This window comes from Nicotiana tomentosiformis, chromosome 9, assembly GCF_000390325.3.
Source record: "Nicotiana tomentosiformis chromosome 9, ASM39032v3, whole genome shotgun sequence".
NCBI lineage: Eukaryota > Viridiplantae > Streptophyta > Magnoliopsida > Solanales > Solanaceae > Nicotiana > Nicotiana tomentosiformis.
The window spans coordinates 37,267,054-37,276,053 of record NC_090820.1 but is presented as its reverse complement, the minus strand read 5'-3'; positions in this window follow the sequence as shown (position 1 = coordinate 37,276,053).

Genomic DNA, 9,000 nt, shown 5'->3' with positions numbered 1-9,000 from the left:
ATGTCCCGGATGGTGGGGGGGACACTCAAGTGGGCGGCCTTGAGAGGTTGAAGAAAAAGGAAATGTGGGAGGATCGGTTCGTGAGCTTGACAGCCTTCAACAGGTTCCGGGAATTATGGCCCTAGAGGTCGCTCACAATTAAGCGATAGTTCTTATTTAAGGATTTGGATATTCATAATCCAAATGTCGTTAGACAGTTCCACGAGCGCAAGGGGTGGAAGTGGTTCACCCACAGTGTCATCGATGCAAATAAGCACTTGGTCAGGGAGTTCTATGCCAATGTGGCTCACATCAAGAAGGGGACAAAAGTGACAAAGGTGAGAAATTTGAAAGTCCGCTTCGACGCCTGCTCTTTGAACACTTATGTGGGATTCGAAGACACGGAGGCAGTCCAGTACCTATAGAAGTTGGCTCTGAGTGACGCATCTCGCCCTTGGCTAGCTGAGATTTTGGCCGCCCGAGGACCATCACCACCATGGATTATAGCAGGAGTTCCTATCCTCCGGGACACCATAAATTTTGAAGCTAAAGGGTGGCAAACCTTTGTGTGTAGCCGGATTGATCCGAGTTAGAATGAGAACAACCTCTAACTTCCCCGGGCAGTTCTGGTGGCTTCTATTATGATAGGGTACCCAATCAATGTGGGTGCCATCATGTCAACCAACAACACATTGGCGGTTCGAAAAAGTGAAAAGTCCTACCCTTATCAAAACACCCTCACAGAGTATTTCAATGATGCCAAGGTGGAGCCGAGACCATATGACACAAAAGTAAAGGCCAAGAAGCCTTTCTCAGGGTACTACCTGCAGGGTGCTGACAACCCAAAGTTCAAGGGTAAGGTCACTACCACCGTTCGTGAGTCTTACGAGCCATCGGTGGTGGGTTCCGAGGCTGCTGCTGAGCCATCTACAGCTCCCATGCCTTCCACAGTAGCCGGGCCTTCCACCGGGACAGCCGCAATGCCACCATCTTCATCTTCTAGTCCATCGGTTGTAGTACCAGTGCCAGCCTCATCCACTTATCCTCTCACTGCGATGCGAGTCTCCTAGACTTTGGCAAGCCTCAACAACTGGATGTAGACAGCCACTTCTAAGCTGTCTGACATATCCAGTACTGTTACAGCACAGTCCTCTACCCCAGCAGCACCACAGGTCCCTCCGTCGGTAGAGGAAACATTGAAGAAGATTCTGGACAACCAGAAGACTATTATGGATACACTGGTGGCTCGCGGGGGTGCTATTGAGGAGTTGACCAAGCAGGTGAAGAAGATGAGAAAATACCAGGCTTCAAAGAAAGCAGTGAAGAGTTTGAGAGAGGAGGTGAATAAGATAGCAGCAGCAGGTGATTTGCCTTTTGACCTACTGATGGAGACAGATCCATCAGTACCAACTGACCCAGCAGCACCATCAGCAGAGGCACCAGCTAGCCAGTCTGACGAGCCAGATCTCACTGCCCCCACTGCTGAGGAGATACTTCAGATGCTCACCAACACTGTTGTCCCTCAGCCCGGTGATGATGAGATACAGTTAGAGAAGACTGAAGGTGGTGATGTTGCCAGTCACCCTGAGACCACATAGGGAGTTTTCTTTACTCTCTATCCTCTTTTGTTTTGATTTTGCTAAGCATTGAGGACAATGCTTGTTCTTATTCTGGGGGGTGGTCTATTTTGGTTTATTTTGGATGACTATGATAACATTTGATTACTTTTGGGCCTGTAATAACTTTAATACTCTCTTTTATTTTTATTTTCTCCCTCATTGTGTATATATTCATCCCTCTTGTATATATTCTATTCCTCTTGGTTTGTATATTCATTTGCCTTACTTTCAGTAGTTTATTTCATAGCTTCTTCATTTTGTTTTCTTAATAGTATAGCTTCTTAGTTACTTTATTAGCTTCCTTTTGATTTGTTAGCTTCTTTTTATGTTTTAGTGAACAATAAGCCTTTGGTTTTCTTAATGCTACGGTTCTTTCCAAAGGTGGGTCTTATGTGAACCGGGTGACACTTCCCAACGATGGATGGCATGACAACCTTCTTAAAGGATCGAGTCAGTTTTTGATGATTAGGTAGAAACAAGAAGTATTAATGAATAAATAAGGGTCAAGCATGCTTCACTTGGTACCAACACACTTAACTACGCGCTTATGGTTAAAACCAAGTTTTTGTAAAGAAATAGCCCTAGTTAGTAACCTTGTGACTCTTGTGTTGACTTAGGCAATCATCGGGTGGTTTAGTTGAACCATTAGCAATTTTTAATCTTGAATGCAATTGTTGTGGGCCCTCGACTCTATTCTCTTTGAAAATACGGTTGTGTGAGAGGTGAGGTATTTTTTTACAAGTCCAAGTACCCGTGTGAGTAGTCTAGAACTTAGCCCGAATGTGTTTCTAGGCGAAATTCTAAGTTAGCCTGGTTTGAGAAGTGATTGTAGGCTTTCCTTGACCCATTTTGAAACCTTCCATGGACCACCAATGATATTTTGTAAACCCTTTTTAGCCTAAAACCTATTTTTTCGATAACCACATTACAAGCCTTTACCCATTTTATAGTGACTCTCTCTTGGCACCCGAACTTTCTTTAGCACTCATGTGATTCAAATGGCAAAAAAACATAAGTTTGGGGGAGACACGAGGAGTTTAAAGATAACAAAGAAGGAAAGTATGAATAGCATGACAAAGAAAGAGTGATGTCAAGTTTCTCTAATCCCCCTAAGGGAAAAGAAAATGACTCAAAGAGTCGGCAAAGTAAGAACCAAAAAGAGAATATGAAGTGTTAAAGGGAAGATGAACTAATTCCATTCAGATATTTCCCTCCTTAGTCCAAAAGCCTTCATTACATGACGAAAAGCCCTAGGTGATTTCAAGTCGAGCGAGCTTACATTAGTGGTGATCTACATGTGGGGCAAATTTATGGTACTTAGAGCCGGGCTTGTGACATTCTTTTAAGAGTGATGAGCGAATCTTTCTCGAGTCATTGAATTGAATTCTTCATTCGTGAGTGAGATGAGCTTCCAAAGAGTATAGGAGGAGGAATTTGGGATCCACAGTGACTTGCATGAAAGTGCGAGCTTCCTTAATGAACAAAGTCAACCCTTGATGCTCAAGCGTCACATTAGAGCCATTTGTGCTTTAACATTCAAATCATAGGTTTGTCAATGATTCATGAACGTGTGGGTAATTGTTGGTCCCAATTAATTTGTGTTTGATTCAACTTAGGCCAGCTGAAATAGCCCTTTTCTAGTGGAGGTGGGAAATTGCCTTAATTGCTTGAGGACAAGCAAAAGCTTAAGTTTGGGGGAGTTGATAAGTAGGGATTTTGACCGCTTAATTTGCTCTCTTTTACTTACGTTTTAGCTCAAAAATGCTTAAAGATATTCCCGAAAACTAATGAAATGTGCTTTCTTGCAAGAATATTGGGAAATGAGCCAAAGAAGTGAAAATCAACTCAAAAAGAAGTAAAATTGGATAAGAACCAAAACAAGGCAAAAACGGGCTACAATGCGGATCGCACAATACTGTGTGCGGTCGCAAACTCTGAAGATGCACTGATAGAATTTCTTTACAGAGTGCAGACCGCACAATTATTGTGCGACCGCAGAAGACTAGATTCAGAGATCTGTAGTTTGGGGAGCTTGAAGATGTGCGGACCGCACCATTATTGTGCTGCCGCAGGATGCCAAAATGTGGCCGGACTCATAAATGTGCAATCTGCAGAATGAAGCCCTGATCCAATCCAAGCGCAAGAGTGCGTCCGCACTCAAAATTGTGAGATCCGCACAATTAGAGGAAGTACGGCCGCATCTCACTTTTATGCGACCGCGGAAATCCATACCCACCAGTCACTCTTAAAGTGCGTACCGCACATAGAATTATGCGGCCGCACAACTTTCGCAGGGGAAATTTTTTCAGATATTTTCAGCTTGGTATAAATAGATCTTTTTGTCATTTTAAGGTCAAGTTTTGTGCACCTGAACATTTAGAGCCATTTTTATTTATTTTATTGGGTAACTTTGTACTAGTTTGGCATTTAAACATTAGATTTTCTTTCCTTAATCAATTATTATGCATTTTATCGTAGTTTCTTCTTTAATTTCTTCATTTTCCATGAGTAGCTAAACCCTTAGCTAGGGTTGTGACCCAACCCTAGTATGGGTACTTAATGGGTGATTGATTTAGGGCTTATTTGTGATTGGGTGTATGAATTTTAGCCTACTTCTTGCTTGAATTTGAGAATTGATGGTTGCAAACATTGATTCATGCCTAATTAACTTAGTCTATACTTGAGAAAGTGAGACTAAGTCTAGGAAAACTTGACTAACAAAATATTGGGGTGAACTCAAGAAATTAATATCCCCAATTAAAGGGTCGAATGTAGAGATAGTAAGACCCGACTTGAGCATTTATCACTTATTTCGTGAGATACCCATTTGGACTTGAGAAAGCCGAATTGGGCAAAATCACTTAAACTACCAAGAGGTATAAAGTGAGTAATTACGTGTGATTGCTATATTGTATCCCGATCAACCAAACATTCCCTAAAGCTATAAATTAGTTAGGTGACCAACTAGGCAGAAGTCGCAACCCTAGATCTTTTATAACTTGAAAAACAACCCAAACCAAAAACATTGTCTCTTAGATTTACAACTACAAGCATTAGCGTAAAAGTTGAAGTACAAACAACAATTGAAAATTTGGGAGTGTATTCTTAGGCACGTCATACATTCACACTAGGTATATACCTAATCCCACATCAAGCTCCCTGTGGAATCGACCCCGACTCGCGTTGGGTTTTTATTATTGCATCGACCGACTCGCAACCTAAATTAGTGGTGTAAGTTTGGGCGACATCAATGACCTAATCATCTAAAATAATTATTTGCATCCATAATACATGTTTCAAGTATTGTTTACTTAGTTATATTGGTATTCTTAGGCTATTTGCATAATCTTGCAATAATAGCCTATATTTTGCATTGTTATTGTATTTTGTCATTTTATTCAGGGTCAAAATAATATTTTACATTTTTATAATCTTTTACTATTGTTTTAAGGTATTAATTTGCATAAATATCATTTTTATATATTTATTTAACTATTTTTATTAAATTATTTCTCTTTTAATCTCTTATTTAAAAGCTGGCCCAATTTTTGAGCTATTTTTCGGACCAAACAGACTCAAATCCCTGGCCCAATCCTCAAGCCCAACCCCAAGCGACCCTGCCCAGTCCAAAATCCGACCCAGCTCGTTTTTAATCTCAATCGTTGATCAAAAGCGATCAACGACCCACAATACCCCACTCTCTTTCCTTATATCCATATAACCTAACCCTAATACCCATTTCCTAAAGACAGCCGCCTCTATTCTCTCTGTCACTCCCTTCTCCTTCACGAACCCTAGCCATCACACCCCCAATTATCTCTGATTCTGACCTTGATATGGAATCCTCTTGCGATTTGCCTTCCATATATGCTCCATCTCCGTATTACTTACACGATTTTGGTATTACTTAGTACTTGCCTATTTCTGGCAAGTACCAGACCTGGAATCATGTGGAAATCATCTTCAATCTTTAAGACCTAGACGGTATTCCATCTATATACATTCATGACAAAGCGATATGAAGCCGATTCACCAAAATCTTCGGTCAAATCTTTGATTTCTGTCAATTAGGGTTTACCTAATTTTTCTCCTAATCCGATTAAACTGATTATGCATGTTATTATTTCCTTATTTATGTTTGATTTTACAATGTTTCCTTGTTTGTTTGCTTGATTTCTACTACTATATAAACACCTCCTTATTCCCATTTGAAACAGACATTTTTCACGAGATTCACTAAGAACTAAAGGCTGTCACTCCCCGGGATTCGTTTGAAGCCATTGGGAACTCTGACACACTAAGATTCTGGGTTCTATTGCTCTTTGCTGACGTTCAGAGTATTGTGGAGTTTGTTCTTTCTTGTTTGTCTATTTGTCAAGTGATAACTCGTAAGTTCCTTAGCTTTTGCAATTTTATTTTCCTGTGTTCATGATTTGTATATTCATACCTCTGAAATTTCATGACCTAATATTTTTCTAGACCATCTTTATGTGCAACCTTACTGGCATTGAACTCGTTTTGTGATCTGAACTTCTTTAGCATTTGAGTTTACCTGAATCTGCCAGTTCTGAGATATGTTTATGCTTAACTTGAATAATTTATATTTTCTTAAGTTCGTTTAGCCTAATGTGTTGGTACCTGAATATTTACATTTACTGCTTGGCATGAGTTTGCTTCCCTACTTTGTTCTGGGTTCCTGTAATGACTGACTCTTATCTATAATGTATCCTAATCTATGACCTTCACTCTAGCTATGACCTACTCCCATGCTATTTTGTCACTCATTATGCCTTCGGTTTGCCTAATCATGTATTCCCTGGTGATTAGTTGGGACCTTTAGAGTAGACATCTTAACGTGTGTTTCCTTATAATGTTTTATATTGTTTTGTCTTAGTGATATAAGTTGGCATGTCTACTTTCTGGTGTTGTGATGGATATTTAACATAATTTGGACCCTCAGGCTTTAAATCCTTTAAGTTAGTGCTCTACATTAGACTCGTTTGGCATTGTGCACCTTTGTACGTTAATCTTGAAAACATGATTCCCCTGCTTCTTATAAAATATTTTCTGCCTAATATGCTAAGTGTTTGAACTTGTGATATCAATCTGTTCTTTGGGTTTTTGTTGATTCTCTTTGCTTGTATGTTCTTTGTTTAATCACCCCTACTATGTCTTCTTCAAAAATATAAGTGCACCTCTTCAAATTTTATAACTTGATCATTGTCATCTCACTCTCATTTGTTACCTACATTATTCTGAATCTATCACTCTTGGTCGGCTGAAAGCCAAGGCCACCAAAACTCTCTCTATTGACCTCCCTAGTGTGAGCACTGCTCGGGGTCCATTTGAGACCCCTGTGAACTCTGACACACTAGGATTTGGGGTTCTTTGGTCACTCTCTTTGTTGCTGGAACTTGAGTTGTCTCTGACATTTAGCTTTTCTTCCTCACATTATTTGAATAATCTGCAAACTGGGTTGTGTAAGTGATTTCTGTGTAATTCAATATTTTGGGTCATATGGGAAATTTGTGACTATTTGGTTTGGCTTGAGTTCCTCTATGACTTTTAGGTTGTGCTGATGGGCATAGTCCCCTGTTTGGATCTGAGCACGCTATTTGCGAAGAAGGAGTTTGTTGAAGGCCCGGGAAATACTGGGTATCTCCTTTGGGACTGTTGTAGGCCTACTATAATTTCTTGTGTAATATTTGTATTTATATTCCTCATCTGGTCTGTAATAATTTTGTAATAAACAATTGGGGTATTAGTGAAATTGGGGAAACGGTATATTTTAATATTTACATGAAAGGGTAGAAAACATGCCTATAGGATTCGTGTGATTTACTTATCCAACCTGCCATATATGTTATTTGAATCTCCATGTACACTAGTAGAAATCATGCCATTAGGGGAATCACACATTCACACAACTTGTTTACTATCAAAGCATGAGCTTAAATACTATATTTATTCCCACGTCCATTGTTATGTGTCACTAGACAACATGCCTATAGGAAACAAAATGCCAATAACCATCCTTCAATTTGCATAACGGCAGTATGTTTATTAGATACCATGCCTATAGGATTATACTAGCTTATGCTCTACTGGTCCTCATCTAGATATCATGTCCATAGTTTCTTAATTGATTCATCAGTTATTGTTATATCTATTGCTCGCCTAGAAAATATGCCATATGGACGAAGTGTTACAGAATCAGTTTTCAACTGCCAACTATTATAACCTAGCTATAAAATACTGCTACTCGCTTAGAAAGCATGACGATAGGATCAAACATGAGTAATTCTTAGTATTCTCGATGATTTTCACTCCCCCCCATTGTGTAAAGCACTTAGAGATCATATATATAGGTTTTAATAACTTATAATCTGTAATTTCAATAAACAACATAACAGAACCGGATACTCTTAAACTGAGTAGTTGTTTAGAAACCATGTCTATAGAGCTTAATGACTTTAATTTGCCTTAATTCTGAAACTGTCCAGTTCCTAACGTAAAAATCTGTTTGCATGCATTTGTTGTCTAAGTATGGAGGCTAACTTGAGCCTTTAACTGTCCTTAAGTGAAGTCTTATTTGTTTTGAATATCGCTTAGTTTTATCATTTTGAGAAGCCTAAGTAAAGTCTATAACCACCCAAATAGAGGTCCAACACCTCCTGGATCATAGGCATGGGACGGGTAGTGCACGCATAGGACGCGACCTGGAATTGAATGAGAACGCTCTAAGTAAACTACTTTAACAGAGTAATTGGGTAGTAGAAAATGATAGTTTGTTCCCGCTGAATAATATGAGCAACTCCTATCTAAAAGGAGTTGCGAAGTATTATTTATATTGCACGGGGTGATCCTTTAGGCTAAAAAATTTAGGACCCCTCTTTTCTCTTTATACACTTAGTCATCTAATATAGACCGTTATAGTTGTATCCTTGTAGTCCTTAAAGATTCGTATCAATTCTCATTGTGTTATAATGAAACTCTTTGACCTTTTATTTTCTTTGTTTATTTAATCATCTTGCCTAATTATAATCCACGTAGTCTTAAGTTCGGCTGGGACCCACAGTTGTGGACCTCGAAGAGTGCCTAACACCTTCTCTTTGAGGTAATTTGAGCCCTTACCCAATCTTTGTTAGTGCTTACTAGTCAAACAGAATTATCTGCATAATAGGTGCCCTAACGCACCTTAAAAATCATTAGGTGGCGACTCTTCTTCTTTTAACACTTTACCTCCGACTCAAAAGGAGTTGTCACAAACGTTGAAGCCCGCTTTTTGCGAGAAAAACGGGGCGCGACAATTACCAGAAATGCAGTTGTGTAGAATGAAGGAGTAAGTTTCTCCGATGATCAACCTATGTCCTATTTGAATGCACCATTTAGGCCCAAATAT